This window comes from Peromyscus eremicus, chromosome 10 (assembly GCF_949786415.1).
Source record: "Peromyscus eremicus chromosome 10, PerEre_H2_v1, whole genome shotgun sequence".
Lineage (NCBI taxonomy): Eukaryota > Metazoa > Chordata > Mammalia > Rodentia > Cricetidae > Peromyscus > Peromyscus eremicus.
Window position 1 is genome coordinate 48,797,808 of NC_081426.1, and position 8,373 is coordinate 48,806,180.

An 8,373-nucleotide genomic window follows, 5' to 3' on the forward strand; every position below is an offset into this window, starting at 1 on the left:
GCAATATTTTGTTAAGCAATAATGTAACATGGCATGCTTTTCAGGTTTACATTCCTATTGTCATCACTATTGTGCAACACCAATAACAGATGTGATACCCTAGTTATTATCTCACTTATTGTCAAAGTAATATAAATTACTTGCAAATTTCAATTGGCTAAGAAAAAAAAATTACTGAAACTGAGAGAAGCTGAGTAACTTCATAGAGCGCATGGTTAGAGGCCAGCAGAGGGGAAAATGAATTTCAAATATATTTGTCCAGAATACTCTCCATTTTCTTAGGATTCCATTGACACACACAAAACACAGCAGCATCTTAAGCAAAAGGACAGATGTGCACATAAAGTGCCTGTTTCCTGGATTTGAGAGGAGGCTCTGTGTGCTCTGTTTACCTACAAAACTTGGATGTTAAGTATTTTACAACGTCTGCTGTTGGGCAACCACTAAGGGGCAGTGATACACAACAGTCAGCACATTGTGGCTCTGTGCATTGAGTCATGGCAGCTACAAGCCCATTGCAGGGAAAGGAATTGAATCCTCTTGGTTTTATTTCTCAGTTGAGAACTGGAGCAGAAAGAAAGCAAAACACTTTGTCTTCCCCCCAGGATCTAGTTATACCTTCTACTAAGACAAACACATCACTTTCAATTCTCCTATCCCACTGGTGATGAGAGAGAAATACATTCAGAGAACCAACTGGAGCATTCAGATAAACCTCACACAAAAATAAATGGTGGCTTTGTTTACCGATCTCTTTCTTGTCTTTCTCTTCTGCCCTGTGTTCACAGAGGCAAGCAAGTTAACTTCAACCATGAAAAACATTAGTTCTCTGTTCACAGCTTAAATGTAAGATGTCAAATGGGCTTGAACATGTGAATTTTGGCTCCATAACTTAGTGCTCTGTTAGGTAAAGTTCTCCCAGCTCTATCAGCCCTGAACTTCTGCATAATATCCTCAGGCATTGCTCTTAGGACGGACAAGATTGCATGGAGGGAAATTGTTGTTATAAAGGTTAGGGGGGAAATCCTTATACTACACTTGACAGGTTGTATTGATCTACTACAAAATCTAACCATTACTGAGACAGATGGGGGAGCTCTGAGACTCTCAATCCCAAAATTGCATCAGCTATTGCTGATGCTGCTGCACATGCTGACAATAGCTAGAGTCTGAAAAGCAGGGTTTACATGCCTGAAATAAATTGTTTTGATTAGAACCTTTAGGAGAGAAAGTCATAAGGTACAGTTTTATCGACTACTTGCCAAACAACGCAGACCCATGCACTGTAAGCTTGTTTTCTTCTTGTAAGTCATGCAGCAACTAGGCTTTTATTTTCTGAGGTTATGGACTCCAACTATAATGTATTATCATCTCCTCTAAATTATTGCATGCTTGGCAGACTAGGAAATGGAATTAATTTTCAAGGACTGCTGACCTCTCTCTTTATATGTTTACATTCCTGCTTCAGTCCTTGTAGTAGATATAGTGTGGTTTTGTCTGCTAAAGATTGTTTTGGTTTCTTGATAATATATTAAGAATCATGGTCAGCAACATGAGTTCCAAAACCTTGCACCAAGCTCCAAAAATAAATTATAAGAGAATAATCCTTTAATTAGCCATGTCAGTAAAGCCTTCTGTCATTTTTTTCTATTCTTTATGAAGCATGTGTTCTACTTGCAGAGAGATTTCTTTTAATCTATTGCTGTGTTTTTCAAAAGAAGACAATTTAGTGCAATCAACCAAACAAAATTTAGACAAATCATTGTAAAATGTAAAATGGGAAGCCAGCATCCTTGTTTTCTGAAGCTGGACTTGAATTACATTATCCCCCTTGAAAGCAATTCTTTGCGATGTCCTTTTCTCAACAAAATGCATGGAGCTCATTCTTCTTATTATTTTCCTTGCCAGCATAAATGGGTTTCAGTGGTTGCCATTCTAAACAGAGCCGAGTACACAGGTTCATTGTATGTACTACCAGTAATGACACCATTATGCTGTGAATGTCATGCTTACATAAAAACAAGCATCATGCTTAGGGAGAAATGCATGTACTTGCTTCCCATATAAATGGTTTTATGAGACCATAAAATAAAGCCTGGGATAAAAGGAAATTCTCAGTGTTATATCATCTATTTTGTTAAAGATGGTACTGTAGGGTTTATATATAAATTCATTTCATGTCAATTTACAAAAATGTAGTAACCAACAAATATAGTATAATTAAAGTGTGACTGATTCATAAATGTGGTTATATTTACTAATCCTAACACATTTCAACTCTGTGTCAAGAGTAATTAAAAAAATTAATAAAACACATGTAGAACATGATGACTTCCCTCTGGTGTTTTACAATCCATTCTGGAGATATGAATCACTGCATAGCATTGCTAACTGGGAAATGCTAAATGTCAACTGATTATTAAAGCCATGTAAGAAGACACCGATAAGGACCAGCTATTGCTTGCTGAATAGGACAATACTTTTTTCACAGAGCAAATCCCTCCTTTTAAAAAAGGACATGGACTAATTAAAGTACCAATGCCAGTATATATGGTTAACATTTGACCAATAGCACTTCAGGTTTCATAAATTGTTCTTCATATAGTGCTGACTGCACAATATTCTGAAACGGTAAGATCCAGCATCTCAATTTTTAATAACTCATTTGAATGACAAGTTGCCTAGCTTTCAATTTATATGCTGTAGGAGAGCTAAAGGTAAAATTAAATTTGCTAGGATCTGCACCTTGGATTTTGGGGTTAGAGCCAAAATACAGAATCACAAATTATATTTTTAACACCCAGCTTGCGTTACCAGACACCCACTACAATGTTAATTGCAAACTACTGCTTACCACCCTTCTAAAAGACAGAAACAGAATTGCAAAGCACACCTTGAACTTTTGTTCCATGATCTTATGTGATAAATAAAATAATTGTTACATGAAATTAATGAAGAGTTTTTTCTTCATTAATGGTAGGTGTGATCAAACAGGCTCTCCATGTTTAAACAAATTACCTAATTCAGTATATGTGTTGTTAAGAATCAAAGTGTGTTGTGTGCAGGAAGAAACGGTAATTGTTCAAGAAAACTTCAAGAATTCACTGTTGTCCCTCTGTTTTTTAGCTTTCAGAAGAAGTATAAGCAGTAAACCAATGCAACATCATTTTACCCTATCTCTGATGCTGGGTTTGGGAGAGTAAGTACACATACTTATTTGCAACAGGTTTGATCTTCTGTTCTCCAAGGAAATACAGTGACTCAGAGTAGAAAATGCACATATGTTATGATAGTTCTCTGAACTGCCATTACAAATTTTATCCAAGATGGTTTCCATGATTTTTCCCCTGAATTAGTATTGTATTCCTAAATTAGTACTGTATTGTGATGTACTGATTCCTTTGTCATATTAGTTCTAGAACCATACCTGTAGGATGCCTCCAATCTAAAAGTTGGAATGTTTCTGAAGAGACATACAACTTGCTGCTTATTGAGAATGGCATTAGTCAGACTCGAAAGTGTGTCAGGGTTACCATATGTGTGAGGAACATGTGTTGCATCTAGTGGACAGTACACACCACCTAAATAACCCATCATCAGATAATGTCAACATAATCTAACTTAATTCTTATCATTGGAATTCTAAGCTTATGTTCTTCCTACACTACTCACAACATACATATGCTGAAGAATAGTTGAACATCTTAAGGATTCAGTATTTTCAAATGCAAAAGGGGATAATATTAACACACATCATGTAATTATCAGTAGCATTAAATGCTATAATCAATATACAGTACACAAAGACTATTCACAGCACTGTGGTCATGTACAGTCTTTTAAATGGGTACTGAATAAGCAAACTCAGGTCCCTTGTAGGGACACTCTCACCCACTGGGGTATTTCCCGGTCCCTCTAAGTGAAGGATTTTAATATCAAAGGATATAAAACCTGTGAACAATCACACAAAGGGTTGGTATAGACCCTATCTAGGTTTGAAAATGGGAACCAGATTCCACGTTACATTCGATTAACCTCTTCTCAAGGTCGTCTAGATGATGTAAGTACACAAATATGATTCTTTATCAACTACACTCACTATTTATTGGAGAGACTACCAATTTATAATCCACACTCAAAACCACAAGTGTGATTACTGATTAGTTTTTAGAGTGAAAAAATACCTTATCAATTCCATTCTCTAAGAATCAGTTTGACTTAAAGTATTTATGACCTCAAAGTGTGGTGTAGAAATGTCTCATGTCTTCATATTAGTGTCTACTTTTCAATTATTTCAATAATTGTGCTGTATATTTATTGCCTGGTAGGATTTGCTTTATACCATTATTGTACCTTAAAAATATGAATATACTTTATCTTTAGCATGAATGGCTTTACATAGTACATAAAGTTGATTTTATATGTGTACTTCTCACTCAAATTAACATTATAATCTGAATAACTTTGTACTTTGTGTTATACATTCCCTGCATGATAAACTCATCACCACCACATGTGAAAAAAAAAAAAAGCACTGTGTATTTAGTCTTCTAAGTGTTGTTTCATCAGGAATCAAGATTGGATTGTTTAAGTTCAAAATGTTAACGAAGGAGTTAATTTAGTTAACTAAAGCGCAACTATTCTTAATAAAGTATTAAGCGCTGTTCCTTTTGTAGTAAGGCTGAAAGAAAGCTCATGTGAGAAAGCAATATACAGTAGCTATTACCCTGTCTCTAGGACTAGATCTCCCTAGTCATTCCGGGATGAGCACGGGATTGCATATTTTAAAACAAAAGCACACGTTTAGTTTATTTATTTAATTCAAATTATGAATACACTGAGTAGTTGCCTAGTGATGATAGAAGCTGATGTCAAGTTCACTTCATTTGCATGACTATGTGGCTAGCAGACCCCCAAAACTATCCTGTTAAAATGATATTACTACGTGTAATTTTTTTCAGTCACACCTCTCTGACCCTTTTCTCTTAAGTGATTTCAAATGAGCAGAAAAAAAATGGTGTTGTTAATTCTTTCCTCAACTATTTCCAACAATAGCTCATATTTACTGATGTTTCATTTATTTGAATTTTAGAGATTTATATTGCATATAGCTATCCTTAATTTATGAAAACTTAGATATTTACCACTTTAGCGGAGTTCTAAGCCCTGTAATATTTGTAACAGATTTATTAATTTTACATTTACTTAGACAACAATGAACATTAATAAAATTAGGAGACTTGCTACAGCAACTCCAAAGCATCTAGATGTCAACTCAAACCAATCTCTATTTACCTGATGCTTTGGACCCAAGTTATGTTCACTGTGTGTATCTGTGCATATATATGTCTGTCTGTCTTTGTGCACATGTATGTGTTAATTGTATCCATCTTCAAGAATTCGTATCACAACCAGATTTCTAGTTAAAGATTTAAAGTTTTCAACACTTGAATACTGATGGAGGTCATCCAAATGTATTTATCTTCTTAGCTTTGAGTCATTACCACAGTATTTTCCTAATTCTTTAATAATTTAATTAAATTTTGATGAAGATCTTCTACACAAGCCATTTGTGTCAGACTATGTCAGGATATAAACCAGTTTCAAAGATATCTTGATTTTCTCATTTAATATTAGAACACTTAAATCAACATAACTGAATCATTTAGAATTTAATCATATTTACCCATGAATTATGGCTCTTCTCCAAGAATATATACTGTATTTTGAATTTGACTTTTCCCCTTTGTATTTATTGTTTTCTATTTTGCATTAGAATGGAACCTTAAAACCCCAAGCATCTTTCCCATAGTCAGGAGAAAACACCTAAAAGAATTTACAGATTTCCTGGATTCTCCATCATATTCCTTGTCCTTCAAATATCAAGTGATACATTATCAGTAGGCCAAGTGCTTTGAGCTCATTTTTCCACTTATGAAAATCCAGGTATGCAAATACCCCTGTGCTCCCAGGAACACAAGCTCAATTTAAGTTATGTCACTGAGGAACAAAGGCAATTAAGTTAGCCTTCTCATTCCCCTTGATGCCTTTCACTGACCATACCACTTTGGTGTTAATTTGTCTCAAAAACCATATCAGGTGTGTTCAAGATCAAACACAGATGCTCCCCAGCATCACATGCCTCACATGGCATCCAGATGTAAAAGGTCTCTCTAAGTTTGACTTTCCCTTTTGAATTTGCCACCTGATAAAAACGTTCCTCTGGAGCCTTGCATCTTTGTCGACAGTACTGTGCTCTCACCAAAAATTTAAGCTTCCATTGCCACTTTAAATGTCATAGAAATGATCTTCTCTGTGGAAGTACAGTTGTTAGAACAAAATAAATGTTCTTAATACCACTCCCAAGTTAATTTAGAACATGGCTGTGCTTGTTTTTTATAGAACTTTAAACTATGAATTTATCTTAACAAAAAGAATAAGAAACCATAATGCTATGTTCCAGTTTCAACATTCTTCCAATTTGTCATACAGAATCAGTAAATATCTTGAAAGCAAAGTGATCTAACTAGGATTTGGCCTTAGTACTTAAATATCCTAATTATTATAGTAAAACGTGATGAATATAAATGTAACGTTCACAGTAGTAATCATGAATAGTTCAAATTTTTCTAATTGCTTTTGGTTTAGGATAATGGTTACATTCCACATTAGGTGGTTATTAAAGCTATGCATATGTATATACTGATGAATCATAAATGTGTCTCAAGTCACCATTTTATACTGATTACTTACTGACATTTTCTATTATGTCTTAAATATTTTGATGAAACAGAATAGTTTCTCAGAGCCTGAGAGAATATAGCATTTTATTTTTCTTCTTTTTTTAATTAAGAAATTTTCTTTTCATTTTACATACCAACCACACATCCCCCTTTCCTCCCTCTTCCCACCCCCCAGCCTTCCCTACTCAACCTAGCCCCAATTTCCACCTCCTCCAAGGCAAGGCCTCCCATGGGGAGTCAGCAGAGCCTGGTACATCCAGTTGAGGCAGATCCAAGCCCCTTCCCCTGAAACAAGGCTGTGTAAGATGTCCCACCATAGGTACTGGGCTCCAAAAAGCCAGCATATGCACCAGGGATGGATCCTGATCCCACTGCCAGGGGGTCCCTTAAGCAGGTCAAGCTACACAACTGTCTTGCATATGCAGAGGGCCTAGTCCAGTCAAGTCTCATAGAGGCTCCATGGCTATTGGTCCAAAGTTCATGAGTTCCCAGTAGTTTGGTTTGGTTGTCTCTGTACATTTCCCCATCATGATCTTTGGAAAATAATATAAAATTTAGAAAATATCATTAAAGCCTTCAAGATATACCAATTCACTGCAAACTCTTTAAAAGTTAGAGGTTAGATATTCATAATTGTGTTATTATGTTTGATTTACATATGATAAACTGGTTATTTTATGGAAAGATCATCTATGATTCTTTATTTTCTAGGAAAAATGGTGGTAAACATACTGACATGAACACAATTAATGCTGAAAAATCCAGATGCATAGAATAGGAACATGTGAATAAAATTCTAAACAATGTTCTGAATGGGATCAAAAAATGTTGAAATGCTTGACTATCATTGTTAAACTTTTCATCTGAACTTAACAAAATAGCAGGGAAAAGTTGTCAACCTAGAGACACGTCCCATCAGACTATGGCAAAATACAAGCATGTGTTTAATACATCCCATGCCCCAAGGGAAATTACACTGAACATTGTCACGTTATATTGCTGCACTGTGCCAAGAGTTAAATGTTAAATCCCATGTGGATGTTCGTTTATGTTTTTAGAAAAATCTAAGTCATTTGGAAAATCAGGAGATGAATAGTCAAGAGTACAATGCAGATGATTACCAATGTAGTCAAGTAGAGAATAAGAAGGAGTCTGTCAAAGAATCCCAGTACCATATGGACACTGTTCTTCTTTTCATACTCAAAGGGTCTGTTTATAGTAAGGCAAGTAATGGAAGAGAGTGTCTTGCTAACTACACACAGATGGAGGAGGGACAGAACTAAAATGCTTTGCCCAGTTTCTGAAGAGGTCATTCTTTGAAGCAGTGACTTTAGCAATTCACTTCAATTGAAAGGAAATGAGTTTTTGTTGCTTGACTATCCCATTATGAGAAATACCTTTAGCTCGTCAATAGGAAAGGCCCATTTGGAGTTCAGTCAATGCATAAAGGAGATTTTTTTTTTTCAGTCCATGGAGATCCTCATCTTTGAATAGAGCTCCTTCCACACCTTCCTTTTCTCATGTAATTCCAAGGTTTTCTCTTACAGGTGTATTGTTTGAGAACCATTACTGTTAGTAATAGTGTGAGGATTGTGATCTAAAACTTGACTGTAACCATTTCAAAGTGCTG